At 38.0% G+C, this 20221-nt stretch overlaps 2 pseudogenes; one reads left to right on the top strand and one right to left on the bottom strand.

Annotated features, from left to right (window-relative positions):
- The first annotated feature begins 10062 nt into the window (after positions 1-10062).
- On the top strand, positions 10063-11496 carry LOC115516446 (annotated as a pseudogene).
- Positions 11497-15876: 4380 nt separating this feature from the next.
- Positions 15877-15977, bottom strand: LOC115517368 (annotated as a pseudogene).
- Positions 15978-20221: the final 4244 nt, after the last annotated feature.

Consider the following 20221-nt stretch of genomic DNA (forward strand, 5'->3'; position numbering starts at 1 on the left):
CCTTATTGGGTTAAGGGGGCTCAACATAGCAGTTAGTTATAAATCTTAGGAGAGATTAAGGTGCAATATCAGCATCCTGGAGAACTCTGCCCCCCACCCCGCAATAATTATTCAGTGCTAACGTGGAAGTGTAAAACTGATCACTCCAATAGAAAAGGCAGTTCTAGGGACGCCTGGGGAGCTCAGTTTGTTGAGCATCTGACTTCAGGTTATAATCTTGTGATTCGTGAGTTCAAGCCCTGTATCAGGCTTGCTGCTGTTAGGACAGAGCCCACTTCAGATCAGCCACACTCCCTCTCACTGTCCCTCCCCCGCTGGTGCACTCTCAAAAATAAATAAACCTTTAAAAACAAATGCAGGTCTACCACATACTGCCTAGGTCAGCAAGAATGACAGAAGGTGTAATGAAGATTCCTGTGTATATATTAGCTTCCATTCACGACGGTTCTTTTTTTCTCCACATTCATGCCAACATTGTTACCTCTTGTCTTTTTGAGTTAGCCATTCTGACAGGTGTAAAGTGATACCTCATTGTGGTTTTGATTTGCATTTCCCTGAGGATTAGTGATGTTGGGCCTCTTTTCATGTGTCTGTTGGCCATCTGTGTGTCTTTGGGAAATTGTGTAGTCAGGTCCTCTGACCATTTTTAATAGGATTACTTGGGTGTTTTTGGTGTTGCCTTGTACAAATTCTCATATATTTTGGATATTAGCCCGTTACTGAATAGATCGTTTACAAATCTATCTTCTCTCATTCAGTAGGTTGCCTTTTTATCTTTTGGATAGTTTCCTTCGCTGTGCAAAAGCTTCTTCTTTTGATGTGGTCCCAATGGTTTATTTTTACTTGTATTTCCCTTGCCTAAGGAGACATACCTAGACAATGTTACTAAGGCTGAAGTCAGAGAAATTATTGCCTATGTTTTCTTCTAGAAGTTTTATGGTTTCAGGTCTCACATTTAGATCTTTAATCCATTTTGAGTTTATTTTTGTGTATAGTGTGAGAAGTGGTCCAGTTTCATTTGTAAATGATGCTTTTGAAAGCAATTTTCTGTCAAGTCAGTTGTGTCCTTATTCAACCCAGTGCATCAAAGGCATAGGTCTGGACTTAATTATATTATGAGATTAACATTTTTGAATAAACATTTTAACTCATTTTAGGATTACCTAGGATATTATGATGCATAACACTAGTTTAAGGTATAATTCTTTCAATAAATTATTTCTTTCCAGTTTTACTGAGGTATGATTGCCAAAACAAATTACTTTTGATAGGGATCTTTTATTAATAAGATAATTAATTTGAGATGGAATTTAAGTGAGTGGTCCTACTGAATAATTGTATAATTCTAAAAGTAAAATTAAAAATTTTAATGTTTATTTATTTCAGAGACAAAGAGAGACAGAGCATGAGTGGGGGAGGGGCAGAGAGAGAGGGAGACACAGAATCAGAAGCAGGCTCCAGGCTCTGAGCTGTCAGCACAGAGCCTGACATGGGGCTCAAACTCAAAAACCGTGAGATCATGACCTGAGCCAAAGTTGGTTGGTCGCTCAACCGACTGAGCCACCCAGGCGCCCCTAAAAGTAAAATTTTAAATATATCACTTACAGATTTGGGTATATATTGCATATCTAGCAACTTCTGCATTTGTTCTAAAACCATTAAAGCTAGAACAACAAATTTAAATTTGAAGTTTGATAATATATAAGTAGTAAAGTCACTATCTGAACAGATCTAAAATATATCCTTTTAAATTTTATTTACTAAAAAATATTTTTTTAATGTTTATTTATTTATTTTGAGAGAGAGATAGAGCACAAGCATGGGAGGGGCAGAGACAGTCACAGAACTGAAGCAGGCTACAGGCTCTGAGCTGTCAGCACAGACCCCGATGTGGGGCTTGAACTCATGGACTGCAAGATCATGACCTGAGCTGAGCTCAGACCCTTAAACTACTGAGCCACCCAGGTGCCCCTAAAATATATCCTTTTTAGCAAAAATGTTTATTTTGAGAGAAAGAGCATGAGTCAGGGAGGGGCAGAGAGAGAGAGAGAGGGAATTTCAAGTGGGCATGCTGCAATCAGTGCACAGCCCAACCCAGGGGCTTAATTTCATGAACCATGGGATCATGACCTGAACCAAAATCAAGAGTCAGACACTTAACTGACTGAGCCACCCAGGCACCCCAATATATCCTTTCCTTTAATGATTGTTTCTTTTGACTCATTAATTACAGATGATTATGATAATATCAGTATTGTGGCCATTAATGAAATCAACTGTCCCCTTTCTACCCATTTGGCTGTGTGTAACATTTTTAAGCCTATTTTTGTTGTTATCACAACTCAGACTGGTTGTATCCTGAAAATGAAAACATGAAAAATGAAAATATAACAAGTAATTGACCAAATAGAGGTGTGCTTCTCTGAAATTTCTTTTTTTTTTTTTTTTAACATTTATTTATTTTTAAGAGACAGAGCACGAGCAGGGTGGCGGGGAGTGGGGAGCAGAGACAGATGGAGACACAGAATCCAAAGCAGGCTCCAGGCTCTGTGTTGTGAGCACAAAATCAGATGCTCAACCACCTGAGCCATCCAGGTGCCCATCTGAAATTTCTTTTAAATCTAAATAGAAGTAAGTCTTTTATTTTATTTATTATTTTAAAAAATTTTTATTTTTGAGAGACAGACAGAGCACGAGCGGGGGAGGGGCAGAGAGAGAGAGAGAGAGAGAGAGAGAGAGAGAGAATCTGAAGCTGGCTCTAGGCTCTGAGCTGTCAGTGCAGAGCCCGATGCAGGGCTCAAACTCACAAACTGTGAGATCATGACCTGAGCCCAAGTCGGACACTTAACTGACTGAGCCACTCAGGTGCCCCTATTAAATCCATTTTAAACTGAGTGTACATATACTTTGAAGAATAACTTAAGTAATTAAGTATTTTTAAAAAACATCCTTAGTTTTCAGTGTTTTTAATAAAACATGTCACAGAAATAAGGTTATTAGTAGGTTAGCATATATCAACTCAAGTATTTAAGATTCAACTTACTGCTACCCGGGCATTCCACAGAAGCTCTCTAAAGTTTAGATGTCTCTGCTTCCACAGAATCAAGTATACACTTGGTTGAGAATGTTAAATGCTATTAACTTCATCTCCCCCACCCAACCCAACTAATATTCCTGAAACTATTTTAACAAATCCTCTTGTCTGTCAACATGTCTCACGTTCCATCTGTTGGTTTAAGAGTCAGCTCAAATCCCTTAAGTCCTTTCTGGCCCACAATCTTTTGTTTTGGTTTTTTTTTTTTTTTCCAAAAAACCTAAAATGTGGATTTTCACCATTCCCTGGCAGTTAAATCACATTCTGTCTTGTTATATTTCGTCTCTTGCATTTATTATACCAGTTAACTGGCACTGAGCAAATCATAATACATCCTTTGGTCTCAAGTTATGAGTTAAGTGATTTCTGGGGTTCTCTACCTTGAAGAAGACAGTCACTGCATTCATAAGTTGTCTCTAAAACCTGATTGTCATCACTTTGAGGCCTGAAAATACTTGTTAGAGACAAAGCATGCTGTTTCGGCGAGATTTGACAGAAGTCGAGAGACCTGGCTTCAAGTCTTGTCTCTGCCCCTGACTCAGAATGTGACTACTGCCTGTCTGTACATTGATTTTCGTTTTTGCGAAATGAGTGCAAGTTGAGTAGTCTAGTTGTTAGATAAGTTACTTTGAGGAAGTTCTTGAAGTGAACAATGAAGTTATTTGCAACTTTAGCTTCTTGGGCAGGCTTTCTAGAACATAAATGCCATGTGAATGGAGACAATTGTGAAGTTAGTCATGTTGACAGTAAATCGTGGGTGTCATTAGGCACCAGCTTGGGTCCTCAATCTGCCGAGATGGAGAAGCAGGAAAAGGAAAAGGCTGTTCTGCCTTTGCGCTCCTAGTACACACTAATGTCTATTCTACTTTCTGACATTCACATCCTTCACAGCAGAACCCAGATTTTATGTTCTCCATCTTTTTCTTGACAGCCATGTGCTTCAGGACAAGCTGAGACTCTTCTCACTTACTAGGGGTGAGTTTTGGTTCTTAAGACATGATAATCCAAACCAGTGATTGACATGGTCAATGAACATGTCCAACTTGAGCCAGTGAGGATGTGGGGGCTTCTCGTAAGGTCTCTTTCCTTAAAAATGAGGACTCAAGGGCATGTCTCTTTTTTCTGGAGTTTGCCATTTTCTGGATGTGATGCCTAGAATGTTGTGACCATCTCACATCCTGAGGATGAAGTGAGCAAAAAGGAGGACAGAGCCAAGAGAATCAGAAAAGCAAAGCTTGAGCTTTGACAGAACACTCCCTATCTCTGAACATCTTGTTATTTGAGATAATTTTCCTTATTCCCTAGCTGTTTTCAGCTACTTATAACTAAAGTATCAACATGGCTGTCACCTTTCTGGACTCTGTGAACAATGGTGTCTTGATTTGGGTTAACTTTGCTCAATCCCATGTCATCATCAAATTGCTAACCTCAAGCCGTGGTTTACTTTTCTCACTGTGACAGCCCAAGTTGAGGAAAAAGAGTTAATCTTCATATATGTGGTTGAAAGCAATTGATGGGTTAAGTCAGACATGTACTCCAAACAGGCTTGGTAGTGAGAAGTTAAGTGAGTATAGTTTTCTGTTTTGGGGGGCTATTTTTTTATTCCTCATATTTTATTACATTAATATTAGAATCTTGTAAGCATTAGAGATGAAATCCTAGAAGCTAAAAATAGTGTGTTGAGTGTAAGTATAGCTAACCATTTCGTGTTAACTCAGGCTTTGAGCCTAAAATAGCCTTGTTTAGCTTGTAAGATCCTCTTTGGATTTTGTTTAGTGAGCAAATTCCTATGTATCATTTTTGATAGTAACTTGAATTTTCTACTGAGAATGGGAATAATATAAGTTTGAAGATGGTAAGAAGGAATCATTTTGCCATTCTGTCCCCTTTGAAGAGGAGGAAGAAAAGGATGGGTGAGTAAAGGGTGACATTTGTTTATGTCTTCTGGAATGTTTCTCTCTTTTCTAAGTTTCTTGTTTGTGTTTTGTCAAGATTAAATGACAATGTATGTGCAAATGCCAGTCATAACCTAGCACATGCAAACAGCTTGATATGGAATATTTCTTAATGTTTATGAAAGGGGATTCCAGTCAAATAACCCTACTGCTTACTAGACTATAACTTGCATTGTAGCTTGAAGTGTTTATTTCGCAAAACCGTCGAGAATGCAATTACTTTTTTGATGTTTGAGCTGTCAATGCATGCTTTGAAGTACCTCATTGTTGAAGGAACCAGATGCCTTGCTAACTTTGAGTTATATGCATGCTGCATGTAAACATTTTTAGTTGTGTTCAGTGTTTATGTGTGAGTTCAAGTTGTTAAATGGCTCCAGCCTTCAGGCTGATTTTTAATCTGGAGATATGTAAATTTCATAAAGTGATGTTACTTACTCTTACCTTTGGATATGAGCTTACAGAGAAATTATAGTATACAGAGACAGGATAATATGATGAGTTTTTTAAAGAGCTATTTTTTATTCTGAGGTTATATCCTCCTTCTTAATGTTTTAAAATTAAAAATGCTAGATTTTAAAAAGTGGCCTTACCTTACTGAAGTTAAGAGTTGACAGTCTTTTGTGAGTATCCCAAATTTGGAGAGTTTTACTGGACCATAAAGTTTTGAAGTCTGGGAACCACTTATCTTGTCCAAGATGAGTAAACTGAAGTTTCTTCCCTAGACGGCTCATGAAAGGCAAATAGAAAATAAAAATTCAGGTCTCCTCACAAGTGATTTCTTCTTTTTTCACAAATTTTTCCCTGAGTGGGGTTATTGGAAGCCATGCCTTGTTATACAACTGTAAGCTTAAATGTTCTGTTCATATCGTTACATCGAACCCAAGTCTGACCTGGGCGCCTAGGTGGCTCAGTCAGTTAAGTATCTGATTCTTGATTTTTGTTCATGTTATGATCTCATGGTTTGTGAGTTTGAGGCCCACGTTGGGCTCTGTGCTGATAGCATGGAGCCTGCTTGGAATTCTCTCTCTCTCTCTCTCTCTCTCTCTCTCTCTCTGCCCCTCCCCTGTGTGCACATGCACACTCACTCTCACTCTCTCAAAATGAACTTAGCCTCCTGTGTTAAGAAAAAAAAAAAAAAGAAGAAAGAAAGAAAGAAAGAAAGAAAGAAAGAAAGAAAGAAAGAATCCAAGTCTGATCAAACAGGGCTGTTGGCTCATAGATCTGTCAGGTGACAGTTTATATTACTGTGCAACTTATGCCTGCAGCAGTCTCATTTTTCTGTGTCTCTGTTTTAAATTGGAATCATGGAGGAGAATAATTGTCTCTAAATTTTAGCTTTATCAGTAACATTTCCACTTGTTAATATAGATGCATAAGATTAAATCTATACTGGTGCTAAGGAATAGAAAGACCAGTTGGGTACACTGAGGTTTTGACAACTTATTTTTTTCTGGTTGAAGCATCATTATAAAATATAGTATCAAGGAGAAGTACTGAGGTTAAGTTCATGTCAGTCGTATTCATGTCTTGGCACTACAGTAGCTCACTAAATGTTTGCTCAGTGTATTTATTTAGCTGTTTACCCCTGACCTGGAGTAGACAATCAAAGAAAACTCTGGTGGTGCCAGTTATCCAACTTTGTGCAGAATAATTTTTATTAGAATATTTTCTGTTTTATTTCACTAATACACTGTCCCCTGATTCCCATGGATTTACCTTATCTCTCCTGAGAGGTATTGTGAAGAACATTTTAGTCACATGTGTCCTGCGGTAGAGCTTCCAAAGGGCTTTCACAAACGTCTCATTTGACTCACAACCACCTTAAGAAGTAGGTAGGGCAAGTATTATTATTATTTTAACAATAAAGAAATGGAAACTCCAGCCAATAGATCTGATTCAGGTTTGCACAACCATTAAGTAGTGGATTTAAGGCTTGAACCTAGGTTGACTTACTTTAGTAGAGTTCATTGTTTCTAGATTATCTTTAGATCACTAGTCCCACAAGAGGTTTCATGGAGTCTCGTGGTAAAATGGGTTTGTATATGCTGTTCCTATGGATGCTCGTAGCACAGACTAAGTCCCTGTACCAACAAGACCAGTTTACCTTTGTTCATTGTGATATTTCCCTTTATAATAAAACCTTTGTTTGCGAGGATAATTTGTTCCAGAAATATGCTTGTAATCAAAAGCACTTGTGTATCAAAGCAAATTTCCCTGTGAGAAATAATGGAAACTCGGGTGCTTCATTCCACAACCCCAAAATATTCATATAAAAATGATTACAATATTGTAATGCAGTACAAAATAATAAAATACAAAATATAAAGAAAAATAAATTAATCTGCACTTACCTTTGAAAACCTTCATGGCTGGTGTAAGGGAGACAGAGGGGAAGGTTATTATATAGGACAACTTTCACTATCACTAATGGAATCACTGCTATCTATTGGCTCAGTGGAATCTTTTCTGCATGGGGGCCATTGTATATGTTTGCTCAGATGTTGACTGTAGTACAGTATTAATAAACTCTTGTCATATACTGTATTTAGTATAGCTGGCAATAAGGCAGAAAAGGAAAAGGTCTGTATCTAAAGGCAGCCTGACCTAGAATGAAGCAAAGCATTCCTGAGCTTACTCTTGTATGGAAAAGCAAAGGACCATCCATAGGTGCTTTGAAGTGACAAAAACACACTAGTGCTAGTTGTGGGCACTTTCCAGCGTTCTGAAAAATCACTCATTTCTGCCAAACACCTTGGCCTGAGACTGAGCATCTGAGCATGGGAGAGACGATCACCCACAATCCCACAGTGAGAGAGAGAGACAGAGAGACAGACAGAGAGGAACCATGGCTCAGTTACGATCATGTAACATCTGGCATCAGGTACTAGTATTGCAAGATATCGCCTGTTTATCAAGTTAAAATTTATTAGAAATGTTTGCTCATCTTTCAGAACATTCACAGAACAAGTTACTTGCAATCCAAGGTTTTACTGTATTTGAACATAGAACCTCTTTTTAAATTAACATTCTTTAAATATCCCAAGACATTAGTATTACTTCAAGTATACTTTGGGTACTTTGAGGGAATGTTAGTATAGTGATTTCTTTCTTTCTTTCTTTCTTTCTTTCTTTCTTTCTTTCTTTCTTTCTTTCTTTCTTTCTTTCTCTCCCTCCCTTCCTTCCTTCCTTCCTTCCTTCCTTCCTTCCTTCCTTCCTTCCTTCCTTCCTTCCTTCATGTTTATTTTTGAGAGAGAAAGACAGTGTGAGTGGGGGAGGGGCAGAGAGAGAGAGAGGGAGACACATAATCCAAAACAGTTTCCAGGCTCTGAGCTGTCAGCACAGAGCCTGACGCAGGGCTCGAACCTGGGAACAGTGAGGTCATGACCTAGGCCAAAGACAGATGCTTAATCGACTAAATCACCCAGGAGCCCCAGTGTAGTAACTTCTATACCATGCTACCCTCATTTTATATGGGGCTTTTTTTTTTTATGGCACCTCATAATCTAAGCTTCCTACTCAATTGTCGAATGCTAGCTTTCTGAAAATATATCAAAATAATCCTACTGATTTAAGCAAAGCTGAGTTTATTCTTTACTGTGGTAAGGACAATCACTTCATTGACAGTCTTATTAGGGTTTTGAAGTAAGGGAGAGCAAAATCAAGTTATGTGAGTTCTTTTTGCAGTCTGATTTAAGGTGGGTTTCTTGATTTGAGGTCTTGTTTGTGGCTGGACAAATTTGGTACTAGGATTTTAAAGTAAATCTTGAAACTAAACGCTACCTGTTCTGAGAAAAGAGTATATACTTTGCTGAGGGGGGACGTTGAATAGTTTAGTGTACAGATAAATGACTTAAAGGAAGTTCTTAAAATGAACAATAAAGTTCTTTGTAGCTTTAGCTTTCTGGGCAAGTGTCCTAGAATATTAATGCCATTGAATGAAGACAGTCAAATAGTAAAAGTTGTTAATGTTGACAGTAAGCTGTGTAAGAGCAAATAGTTTCGGTTCTCAGTATTGCCATTCTTTGGCCTGAGCTGAAAGATTCATAACAAGGGATGTGATCCCAGTCTTTACTGCAGATCGTCACTGCTATTTGTGGCATCATGATCATGTATCACGGTTCCCAGATGACTGTTTCAGCATGCACAGTGTTAGTTTTTTCTGTTCTTTTTCTTGATCATTTCTTTAATTTTGTGATGAGACACCAGTTGCATAGCAACATTTAAAACTTGCCATCACCCATCTGAGCCCCTGTATAACAAATTCTAAGAGAAGGACTATGATCAGAGTTTGTAGAATTCTTTTAAACCCTGAGCCAAGAGTGCCCAAATTAAAATAGAAGGACAGATTTCATTTCCATTTAGAGTCTGTAGTACCAGATAGGGGATTATTTGCCAAGTTACCGTATTTTGTGATTTTTTTTTTTTTTTGTTAGCTTACCAGATCTATTTAGTAGTATTAAAGATGCCAGAGAGGTCTGCAGTGATATAATCACATCATTTTCCCCTAAAACAGTACATGCTTCCTCTCAAGACACCAATATTATATCTAATGGGCTTTTATTTCAGTTCAATTTCCTGAATCTCTTGGATGAAGATTTCCTTGGTGGAACTTTATAGCCTTAGTGGATTTGTCTAGCTCTCCTTTTCTCTGAACCATAGCATGTAAGCTGTCTCCCTATTTCAAGGCTTCTTGCAAAGTGAAATAGTCTAGCAGAGAATAGACAGCAATCCAGAATTCTCTGTGAATCGTTAGGGCTCAGTTTTTAACCCAAGGTCCAATTTTTCTCCTTTCATTAATTTACCTAATTTCCTTTTCTGAGAGGCAAATTGATGAGTCAGAGTGGGTAATATCAGACTATCCTGAGGGCAGGTTGTCCATTTACCATGGTAACAACCCCTGGGCATTTTGCAGTTTGTAGCCAATAGACTTTTGTGTTACAGATCTAATTGTATTACAAAGTCAGTTTTGTGTTACATATGTAGTCATTGGTGGCCACTTAATCATCTGTTTTTGGTTAAAGTACCCCTAATGGGGTTTTCAATTAGTTTTTTTATGATTTGGGGCCACTTGAGTAGTCTGGTGCTAGGTGTTAAAATTTAGTGTCAAGACCATTAATTAGGCACATCTAAAGTAAAAGAAATAGTGTGTTTTACCTGTAGCAGTGGATAAAGTGAGACACCTTCCAAATATCTACCATGTGTTTCCTAGTTCTTTTCCAAGCTCCATATCTGAGAGTTCAAGTACCATAGCTAGATCCCACAAAAGGTCCAAATAATAGTTTTGGTGGAGACAAGAGTCTTTTTTTTCTACATATGACATGATAGAGGATTTTAGATTTCTGGCTGTCTATCTGTGTGTTGTTTGCCATCTAAAAATTTGCCTGATACTCTTGCCCTAAGTGGCCTGAAGTGATCTCTGAAAATGGTTCCCTATTCATTGGATCCAGAAAACCCTACTAAAGTAAATCATGCAAATCAAGAAGTTCAAATCTTCTTGTTTACTTTAAGAACACATGTGAAACTGCCAGGCCATCAAGGGTATGCATGTCCAAAAAACCACCAAGTATCTGAAAGATGTCACTTTGCAGGAGCTATGTGTGCCATTCCTTTGCTACAATGGTGGAGTTGGTAGGTATGCCCAGGCTAAACAGTGGGGCTTGACACACAGTCGGTGTCCCAAAAAGAGTGCTGAATTTTTGCTGCACATGCTTAAAAATTCAGGGTGTAGTGCTGAACTTAAGGGTTTAGATATAGATTCTCTGGACATTGAGCACATCCAGGTGAACAAAGCCCTCAAGATGCAATGCAGAACTTAGAGAGTTCATGGTCGTATTAACTGGTACATGAGCTCTCCCTGCCACACTAAGATGATCCTGACCGAAAAAGAGCGGATTGTTCCTAAACCAAAAGAGGAGGTTGCACAGAAGAAAGAGATCTCGCAGAAGAAACTGAAGAAACAAAAACTTAGGGCCCAGGAACAAATCCTGCATAAAATAAATGCAAATAAAAGAAAAAAAAGTAAAAAAAAAAAATGCCTAATAAAATGATTGAGTTTACGCAGAAGTTACCAGATTTCATTCAAGGAAATGGAACCAAGGGAAACCAAGTGGCTGCTCCCAAAGGGAAATATGTACAATTCCAATGATTAGTTTGGTTGTATGCTCTACTTGTTCATGAGTCATTTGTCTCTTCCAGAAGGCCAAATCTGGGTTTTAAGGTAATGCATACTTTAGGAGGATTCCAAGGCAAGTCTGCTCATACCTGTTGATGATAAGGTCAGAGGTATTACATGAGTCCCTTGCCATATTTGGTCATGCCTGCTTGCTAGTAGCGTGTGGAGTCTAGAATCAGATGTAATATTCCTAGATGACCAGATAAGTCAACTACTCATAAGGCAAAAGTTGTTGAACCCCAGTGGAGTCATTAAAGCCAATGAGAATATCTTCAACCGTAGAACTTGGAGAGTCTCTGAGAACTTTGCTAAACTAAGTTTCAGAACTCCATTTGTTTTTTTTTTTCCTACTTTTCCTAGAAATTGGGGGCAATATGCATAGCAGACTTTCTGAGTAAGTGGTAGGGCTTTACAAAACTCTTTAATAAATAGTCCCAGGGAAACTGGTGCTTTGTTTACTAAAGAGAGAGAGGCTGGAATTCCTCAGGTTGGAGCATGAAATTAGGTAATATTTTTTATACTGTAGGGCTAAAGATCTAGTAAGAAAGGATTTCAGTCTATCCTGAGAATAAGGATAGAACAATGACCAGGGCATATTTAAAACCCATAATAGGGTATACTTGGATGAAATCCATTTGGAGATGTTCAAAGAGGACCTGAATTTGGGGCTTTTGTCCAAGGCCAACCTTTAAAGTTTTACTAAAGTTATGCTGGTGACAGGGGACATGCATCAGAGACACCAGCAGCAATCTTAGTAAAGTTTCCACACTGGGATGCTTAAATGTATGTCACATTTATGACTGAATTAAGGGGTGCACAGGTAGCTGGTAAAACATTATTTCTAGGAGTGTCTGTGAGGTTGTTTCTGGAAGAGATTAGCATTTGAATCATTAAAGATTTGTACTATCAGTTTGGATGGGCAACATCAAGTCAGTTGAGGGCCCGAATAGAATCAAAAGGCTGAGGGAGACTGAATTTTCTTTACTTTTCCCTATGGACATCAAGATTCCTGGTTTGGGGGCCTTTGGAAGTGGACTGAATTATATCACTGGCTTTCCTATTTCTCCAGCTTGCAGAGAAGATAGCAGATTACAGGACTTCTTGGTCTTCATAACTATGTGATCCAATTTCTATAATATCTGGTGTGTGTGTATGTTGTGTGTGTGTGTGTGTGTGTGTGTGTGTGTGTGTGTATCTGTCTGTCTGTGTTTATTCTGTTGTGTCCATTTCTCTGGATAGCCCTGGCTAATATACCAATGTTGGTTCAGTACAGTGGCCAATTTTTCCTTGCTGTGGTAAGTAGTTTCGTGTAAACTTTTTACCATATTCCATGATGAGAGTGTCAAGACATTATCCCTATGCAGTTTGCATCCAGATTTCTTCCAGTATTTCTCTTCTCATTCTAGATCTAATTGCTGGCATCTTGTAATAGCCTCACCTCTCCAAAGATTTGGTCTTTTGGGATTTCATGAACACTATGATTTTAGTAAAGGATGCCTGTCTCGCATCGTGATCAGCCGTGGCATTTTGTTCAGTGTCATGTTATCCTTTTTGTGATAAGTTCCAACCATTATAATGACCAGTACTTTAGGATGTATTAGAGTACTTCAAAGTTCTTTAATTTTCTTATTGATCTTAATTAGATTTTCTGCTGAGATCAAGAATCATACGTGCTATCAGTTTATATATCAATTCTCTTTAAGTAACCAACAGGCTCTGGTGAATATACTGAGGCAAATTTCGCCTTCTTGCAGGGGGTCATATCCTAGAGGGGAAGTGTGAGACCTGTTATAGTGTATCTCTCCTGATAATTTTCTATGTAAGTCCATCAACAAAGAAGTTTAAGTCTGGCTTCTCTAATAAATCAATTTGGAGCATAGATCATTCATGTACAGAGGTTAAACAGTCGTGAGTGTCCTCCAGGTAATAGAAGTAGAGCAGCAGTATTTCGAATATAATAATGAATATAAATGTGTGGGGAAAAAAAACAGCATCTCATAGAAGATAAGCCCACCTGGTGAGAACTGTATATTACTAGTAAGCAGCAAAGATTGTACAGCATGGGACACCATCAAGTTTAAAGGAGACCCTAAAACCAAGTCTACAGAAGCCTCTCCTAGGTTGGCGGCTGTAGCTGCCGCCCTTACCAGGTCAGTAGGTCTTGCCACCAGGTTAAGAAGAAGATTGTAGTAAGCCTTTGGCCTCTAGTGATTCTCTTGAAATTGAGTCAGAACATTAAAAGCTTGCCCAAACTCCTCTTGTACAAATAGAAAGGTTTATGATAATTAGGAAAAGCCATGGTGAGACACTATTGAAGAGTTCAACTTTGCTGTTGTAGCAACACAAAGACAGCCTTGGGTAATCTGTAAATGAATGAGTGTAGCCATGTTCCAATAATACTTTATTTATAAAACAGGTACTGGATATGGACCTTTTCTTTTACTAAAGAATTTAGTCTTTAATATTTATTATGTTAATAATATTTTTTTAGTTCTTTTTACCATCTGATTTTGTGTTTTGTAAGCATTCTTTTTACATATGTATTTTTTCCCTTTTCTTGGATTGATAGAGATTTTTTAAAATTTTGTTTTAAATTTCATCTTCTCCATTGAAAGTGATGGTCTCTATTTTAATTTTTTGTGGTTCTAAAAATTCTAACAAGCATGTTTAATTGAACAAATTCAAAATTTAATCACTGTTTTTGCTCATCACCCAAATTATATACTATTATTTTTTATTTTACTTGTCTATATTTAACCCCACATTTCAGTACAGTTGTTGCTGCATTATACAGTCAATAGTAGCTTAGATTTTCTTATGCACTTTCTGCTTATTTTGCTCACCATTGATTTTTGCATCACAAATCATTTTTGGAGGGAGTCCATTTTACTTCTTCCTGGAGTAGGTCTTGTGAGTTTAGAAGTAAGTTAGACTAATTTCTTTAGGGTAATCTTTGCCTCTAGCTGTATTTAAGATCTTCCTTCATTGTTCTGTAATGTTAGTTGTGAATCTCTTTAAGCATTTTTAGGACTCATCGGGATCCTTGAATCTGAGAATTTGTGCCTTTTATCAGTGTTGGAAAATTTTCAGCTATTATGTTTTTGAACATTGCCTCATTCCTATATTATTTATTTGTTTCTTCTGGTAGTCTTAGTAGAGATGTGTTAAACATTTTCCCTCTGTTCTCAATATCTATTACATTTCTTTTTATATTTTTCGTCTATTATTCTTTCCTTCATGCTGAGTAATTTCTTCAAAATTATCTTTGATAATAATTCTTTCTTCAGCCACGTCTAATCTTCTCTTTATCTCATTATTGAGTTTCCAAATCCAATGATATGTTTTAAATTTCTAGACACTCTACTTATGAAATACGCCTGTTCATACTTTATGTACTATCTTAAGTACATGTTTAAATGTGGTCAGTAAATTATTTCCAGTCACTGTGAGTCTGAAATGGTTGTGTTCTGTTTGAGTGTTAGTCACGTATGCTGATTTTTTTTCTCTTGTACCTAAGGGATTTTTTTGTCTTAATTTCATATTTGCTTTATCTGTGAATTCTTGAGAGCCAGACTTCAGGGTAGACTAGGATTTGCATTTATTTCTGCCAGTCACTTGGGAGTGTTTTGGTTTTTTTTTTTTTAATGTTTATTTATTTTTGAGAGAGAGAGAGAGAGAAAGATGGGGAGGGGCAGAGAGAGAGGGAGACACACAGTCTGAAGTAGGCTCCAGGCTCTGAACTGTCAGCACAGAGCCCAATGCCCAGGCTTAAACTCATGACCTGAGCCAAAGTTGGACAGTGAGATCATGGCCTGAGCCAAAGTTGGACGCTTAACCAACTGAGCCACCCAGGTGCCTCATTGGGAATTTTTTTTTTTAAATGAAATTTATTGTCAGATTGGTTTCCATACAACACCCAGTGCTCATCCCAACAGGTGCCTTCAATACCCATCACTCACTCACCCCTGCCTTCCACCACCCATAAACCCTCAGTTTGTTCTCAGTTTTTAGGAGTCTCTTATGTTTTGGCTCCCTCCCTCTCTAACCATTTTTTTCTTCTTCCCCTCCCCCGTGGTCTTCTGTTAAGTTTCTCAGGATCCACATAGGAGTGAAAACATATGGTATCTGTCCTTCTCTGTATGACTTATTTCACTTAGCAAACACTCTCCAGTTCCATCCACGTTGCTACAAAAGGCCATATTTCATTCTTCCTCATTGCCACGTAGTATTCCATTGTGTATATAAACCACAATTTCTTTATCCATTCATCAGTTGATGGACATTTAGGCTCTTTCCATAATTTAGCTATTGTTGAGAGTGCTGCTATAAACATTGGGGTACAAGAGCCCCTATGCATCAGTACTCCTGTATCCCTTGGGTAAATTCCTAGCAGTGCTACTGCTGGGTTCATAGGGTAGGTCTATTTTTAATTTTTTGAGGAACCTCCACACTGTTTTCCAGAGCGGCTGCACCAGTTTGCATTCCCACCAACAGTGCAAGAGGATTCCCATTTCTCCACATCCTCTCCAGCATCTATAATCTCCTGTTTGTTCATTTTAGCCACTCTGACTGGCATAAGGTGATACCTGAGTGTGGTTTTGATCTGTATTTCCCTGATGAGGAGTGACGTTGAGCATCTTTTCATGTGCCTGTTGGCCATCTGGATGTCTCTCTTTGCATGTCATCCTTGGCAGGGTCCATGCTAATCTTCTGTGTAGCCTTCCAATTTTAGTGTATGTGCTGCCGAAGCAAGTACATCCGGATGTCCTTCTTTAGAGAAGTATCTATTCATGTTTTCTGCCCATTTCTTCACTGGATTATTTGTTTTTCGGGTGTGGAGTTTGGTGAGCTCTTTATAAATTTTGGATACTAGCCCTTTGTCTGATATGTCATTTGCAAATATCTTTTCCCATTCTGTCAGTTGCCTTTTAGTTTTGTTGATTATTTCCTTTGCAGTGCAAAAGCTTTTTATCTTCATGAGGTCCCAATAGTTCATTTTTGCTTTGTTTCCCTGGCCTTTGGGATGTGTCAAGTAAGAAATTGCTACGGCTGAGGTCAGAGAGGTTTTTCCCTGCTTTCTCTTCTGGGGTTTTGATGGTTCCTGTCTCACATTTAGGTCCTTTATCCATTTTGAGTTTCTTTTGTAAATGATGTAAGAAAGTGGTGTAGTTTCATCCTTCTGCATGTTGCTGTCCAGTTCTCCCAGCACCATTTGTTAAAGAGACTGTCTTTTTTTCCATTGGATATTCTTGCCTGCTTTGTCAAAGATTAGTTCGCCATACTTTTTGTGGGTCTAGTTCTGAGGTTTCTGTTCTATTCCATTGGTCTATGTGTCTGTTTTTGTGCCAATACCATGCTGTCTTGATGATGACAGCTTTGTAGTAGAGGCTAAAGCCTGGGATTGTGATGCCTCCTGCTTTGGTCTTCTTCTTCAAAATTACTTTGGCTATTCAGGGCCTTTTGTGGTTCCATACAAATTTTAGGATTGCTTGTTCTAGCTTTGAGAAGAATGCTGGTGCAATTTTGATTGGGATTGCATTGAATGTGTACATACCTTTGGGTAGTATTGACATTTTAACAATATTTATTCTTCCAATCCATGAGCACAGAATGTTTTTCCATTTCTTTATATCTTCTTCAATGTCCTTCATAAGCTTTCTATAGTTTTCAGCATACAGATCTTTTACATCTTTGTTCAGGTTTATTCCTAGGTATTTTATGCTTCTTGATGCAATTGTGAATGGGATCAGTTTCTTTATTTGTCTTTCTGTTGCTTCATTATTAGTGTATAAGAATGCAACTGATTTCTGTACATTGATTTTGTATCCTGCGACTTTGCTGAATTCATGTATCAGTTCTAGCAGAATTTTGGTGGAGTCTATCGGGTTTTCCATGTATAGTATCATGTCATCTGCAAAAAGTGAAAGCTTGAGTTCGTTTTTGCCAATTTTGTTGCCTTTGATTTCCTTTTGTTGTCTGATTGCTGATGCTAGCACTTCCAACACTATGTTAAACAACAGCGGTGAGAGTGGACATCCCTGTCGTGTTCCTGATCTCAGGGGGAAAGCTCTCAGTTTTTCCCCATTGAGGATGATATTAGCTGTGGGCTTTTCATAAATGGCCTTTATGATGTTTAAGTATGTTCCTTCTATCCCAACTTTCTCGAGGGTTTTCATTAAGAAGAGGTGCTGAATTTTGTCAAATGCTTTTTCTGCATCGATTGACGGGATCATATGGTTCTTCTTTTCTTTTATTAATGTGATGTATCACATTGATTGATTTTCGAATGTTGAACCAGCCCTGCAGCCCAGGAATGAATCCCACTTGATCATGGTGAATAATTCTTTTTATATGCTGTTGAATTCGATTTGCTAGTATCTTATTGAGAATTTTTGCATCCATATTCATCAGGGATATTGGCCTGTAGTTCTCTTTTTTTACTGGGTCTCTGTCTGGTTTAGGAATCAAAGTAATGCTGGCTTCATAGAATGAGTCTGGAAGTTTTCCTTCCCTTTCTATTTTTTGGAATAGCTTGAGAAGGATAGGTATTATCTCTACTTTAAATGTCTGGTAGAACTCCCCTGGGAAGCCATCTGGTCCTGGACTCTTATTTGTTGGGAGATTTTTGATAACTGATTCAATTTCTTCGCTGGTTATGGGTCTGTTCAAGCTTTCTATTTCTTCCTGTTTGAGTTTTGGAAGTGTGTGGGTGTTTAGGAATTTGTCCATTTCTTCCAGGTTGTCCAGTTTGTTGGCATATAATTTTTCATAGTATTCCCTGATAATTGCTTGTATTTATGAGGGATTGGTTTTAATAATTCCATTTTCATTCATGATTTTATCTATTTGGGTCATCTCCCTTTTCTTTTTGAGAAGCCTGGCTAGAGGTTTATCCATTTTGTTTATTTTTTCAAAAAACCAACTCTTGGTTTCATTGATCTCCTCTACAGTTTTTTTAGATTCTATATTGTTTATTTCTGCTCTGATCTTTATTATTTCTCTTCTTCTGCCAGATTTGGGTGTCTTTGCTGTTCTGCTTCTATTTCCTTTAGGTGTGCTGTTAGATTTGTGTTTGGTATTTTCTTGTTTCTTGAGATAGGCCTGGATTGCAATGTATTTTCCTCTCAGGACTGCCTTCACTGCACCCAAAGCGTTTGGATTGTTGTATTTTCATTTTCATTTGTTTCCTTATATTTTTAAATTTCTTCTCTAATTGCCTGGTTGATCCATTCATTCTTTAGTAGGGTGTTCTTTAACCTCCATGCTTTTGGAGGTTTCCAGATTTTTCTTGTGGTTGATTTCAAGCTTCATAGCATTGTGGTCAGAAAGTATGCATGGTGTGATCTCAATTCTTGTATACTTATGAAGGGCTCTTTTGTGACCCAGTATGTGATCTATCTTGGAGAAGGTTCCATGTGCACTCCAGAAGAAAGTATATTCTGTTGCTTTGGCATGCAGAGTTCTAAATATATCTGTCAAGTCCATCTGAAACAGTGTATCATTCAGGGCCCTTGTTTCTTTATTGATCCTGTGTCTAGAGGATCTATCCAATGTTGTAAGTGGAGTATTAAAGTCCCCTGCAATTACCACATTCTTATCAATAAGGTTGCTTATGTTTGTGATTAATTGTTTTATATACTTGGGGGCTCCTGTATTTGGCACATAGACATTTATAATTGTTAGCTCTTCCTGATGGATAGACCCTGTAATTATTATATAATGCCCTTCTTCATCTCTTGTTACAGCCTTTAATTTGAAGTCTAGTTTGTCTGATATAAGTATGGCTACTCCAGCTTTCTTTTGACTTCCAGTAGCATGATAGATAGTTCTCCATCCCCTCACTTTCAATCTGAAGGTGTCCTCAGGTCTAAAATGAGTCTTTTGTAGACAGCAAATAGATGGGTCTTGTTTTTTGTTTTTTTTTTTTATCCATTCTGATACCCTATGTCTTTCGGTTGGAGCATTTAGTCCATTTACCTTCAGTGTTATTATTGAAAGATATGGGTTTAGAGTCATTGTGATGTCTGTAGGTTTCATGCTTGCAGTGATGTGTCTGGTACTTTGTCTGACAGGATCCCCCTTAGGATCTCTTGTAGGGCTGGTTTAGTGGTGATGAATCCCTTCAGTTTTTGTTTGTTTGGGAAGACCTTTATCTCTCCTATTCTGAATGACAGACTTGCTGGATAAAGGATTCTAGGCTGCATATTTTTTTCTGTTCATCACATTGAAGATTTCCTGCCATTCCTGTCTGGCCTGCCAAGTTTCAGTAGACAGATCTGTCATGAGTCTTATCGGTCTCCCTTTATATGTTAGAGCATGTTTATCCCTAGCTGCTTTCAGAATTCTCTCTTTATCCTTGTATTTTGCCAGTTTCACTATGATATGTCATGCAGAAGATCGATTCAAGTTACATCTGAGGGGAGTTCTCTGTGCCTCTTGGATTTCAATGCCTTTTTCCTTCCCCAGGTCAGGGAAGTTCTCAGCTATGATATCTTCAGGTACACCTTCAGCTCCTTTCCCTCTCTCTTCCTCCTCTGGAATCCCAATTATGCGTACATTATTTCCCTTAATTATGTCACTTAGTTCTCTAATTCTCCCCTCATACTCCTGGATTTTTTTATCTCTCTTTTTCTCAGCTTCTTCTTTTTCCATAATTTTACCTTCTAGTTCACCTGTTCTCTCCTCTGCCTCTTCAACCCGAGCTGTGGTTGCCTCCATTTTATTTTGCAGCTCATTTATAGCATTTTTTAGCTCCTCCTGACTGTTTCTTAGTCCCTTGATCTCTGTAGTAATAGATTCTCTGCTGTCCTCTATACTTTTTTCAAGCCCCGCGACTAATTTTATGACTATTATTTTAAATTCATTTTCTGCTATATTGCTTAAATCGTTTTTGATCAGTTCATTAGCTGTCGCTACTTCCTGGAGTTTCTTTTGAGGAGAATTCCTCCGTTTCATCATTTTGGATAGTCTCTGGGGTGGCGTGGAACTGCAAGTCTCTTC

This window comes from Lynx canadensis, chromosome B3 (assembly GCF_007474595.2).
Source record: "Lynx canadensis isolate LIC74 chromosome B3, mLynCan4.pri.v2, whole genome shotgun sequence".
In the NCBI taxonomy this organism is placed as follows: Eukaryota; Metazoa; Chordata; class Mammalia; order Carnivora; family Felidae; genus Lynx; species Lynx canadensis.